Below are 2,079 nucleotides of genomic sequence, written 5' to 3'. Positions count from 1 at the left end.
TACCTTCGACGGATTCAAGGAGCCATAATCTACATCGCCGACCAACAGCTAATTATCCTGGGGTTTTACCTCCTTAACTGCAAGAAAAAGAACCCGTCAACGGAGACGTTCTGCCGGATCGAGCCACCTCGCATCACCCAGGACGTCACAGTGGTTTCGGAACGCATTACGTAATAGTTTATCAACACGGGAAATGTGCTTAACCTATTTTCAATTTATTTGTCAGATTTGTCGTCCAGTTCATATACAGAGAGGCGAAAAAGCCGCCGGTGTCATTCTCATTGATTTGCATTAATTGTAATTTATATTAAAAACTAATCTTTCCCTGAAAACAAATAGTAGGTATACAAATATATCACTGATATTTATTTCAGCTTGTACTTCCGGCGCAACCTACTGTGATAAATATTCCGGAATCTTTGGCATAGCATTTTATTGATTTTACTACGACGCAGTTTACGAATATTCCGAACCGAGAATATTACGAACAGAGAAACCTCAACGGAGTAAAGTGAATAATACCATAGAGAAAACAGTAAACGAAGTAAATATATGCAGAGAAGTCGCGGACGGCTTGCGTATATATTTCGATTTCGCATATTACCTCATCTCCTGTTATATAGGTAAGAAAAAGAGCAATATATTTTTCTGTAAAATCTTCCTTGCTAAGCAACGAACAAACAATCGTTATTCCAAAAGAAGAATTAATGAGTAAAATTAAGGCTAGTATACATAGTCGGTTCTTATTTCAAGACAATGGCTTAAGGTTGATAATACGGCTGTTATATCTAACAATCGAGTGATTAGTTTATAACATCTCTCTCTCTTAAGATTATACTCCAGCCGGTCTTAAATATAAAAGATCCGACAATGAAATACTACCCTACAACTTTATTAAGTATTCCATTAAGATCTGCTGTGAGAAATTGATCAATCACAATCAAATGTGAGGAAAATAATTAACTATGATTGATTAATTTCTTAGGACTTAAGGATTACTACACCTAGTGTATAGATTAAACCTTAAAAAATTTCGACATTTTTCTTGACCACAAGTTAATAAACCTGTTAAAAAAAGAAACAGCGTCAATAATATTCGAACAGATGGACCACTTAACACGCGAATTTAGTTCAAATAATTTATGTACAAAATTTGGACGTGAAATAAATTTGTTCTACCTCGCTTTTTTTACTTCAGTAGAACATTCCTAATTTGACCGAATAAATAACATTTATTTCGCCACCAATAATTCTTAATTTGCTTCTTGAGTCTCGCGATAATTATATATCTTCAGCTTACTTTCTTAATTGTTGCAATTTGAAGTGTTGCAATTTGAAACATTATGTATCCTGTACATATTTTCTCGATAACGGAAAATGTTTAAACGTTTGTAAAAAAATTATCTTCATTCCAGGACACTCGACGAGCTCCGGGCTTTCCCTATCGATGACGACGGTGAATGTCTGCCAAGGATATGCGCCAGAAAATGAACAAGATCTTTTCAACAGAAAACTGAATCGCCCAGCATGCCGAGTATTTTCCGCAAGAAGTAAACTCCCCTTTGTGTCTTATAGCAAGAAATTCTGTGTGAGAAAATTGAGTATCACGTCGGCAAGAGATTCGCGAGTGCAAGCACAAAAAATTGTTGTTAGACATAAATGTATAATGTTGTTTCAACGAATGTTAACTTATTTTTTATCGCGCTAGCTTTGTGAGTGACGTGTAAATTATTTTGTTTAAATATTAACACGGTCTGAGGAGTTTAGAGATGAGAAAATACGAATGTTTTTTCACGTTTTGTAAAATTTGGATGTCCATTGTGTCTGCACTCTCGCAGCGTTTGGAATTTTCTTACTTTCTCATGATCCTCTTTAGGTAAAAGAAAAGAAAAAGAGTAAATTCAAAACGCCACGATTAACAGTAATTAATGTTTAATTTCGATGTCTGTCACTTTACATAGTAATAAACAAACGTCATAGATCATATATCATATCAAATTGTATATCTATCGCATATCCGCATATACATATATATATAATACACAAGTGTTTTCCTCGTAGAATAATTTACAAAATCAG

At 34.3% G+C, this 2,079-nt stretch overlaps 1 long non-coding RNA gene across 1 annotated transcript; it reads left to right on the top strand.

The window, feature by feature from the left end:
- The first annotated feature begins 236 nt into the window (after positions 1 to 236).
- Positions 237 to 1,985, top strand: LOC112451861. Its single transcript, XR_003040426.1, has 3 exons — positions 237 to 297; positions 375 to 623; positions 1,416 to 1,985. It is a non-coding gene; the product is annotated as an uncharacterized LOC112451861 (long non-coding RNA).
- Positions 1,986 to 2,079: the final 94 nt, after the last annotated feature.

This window comes from Temnothorax curvispinosus, unplaced genomic scaffold (assembly GCF_003070985.1).
Source record: "Temnothorax curvispinosus isolate PA1 unplaced genomic scaffold, ASM307098v1 QBEX01002689.1, whole genome shotgun sequence".
In the NCBI taxonomy this organism is placed as follows: domain Eukaryota; kingdom Metazoa; phylum Arthropoda; class Insecta; order Hymenoptera; family Formicidae; genus Temnothorax; species Temnothorax curvispinosus.
This window is presented reverse-complemented; position numbering and strand designations above follow the sequence as displayed.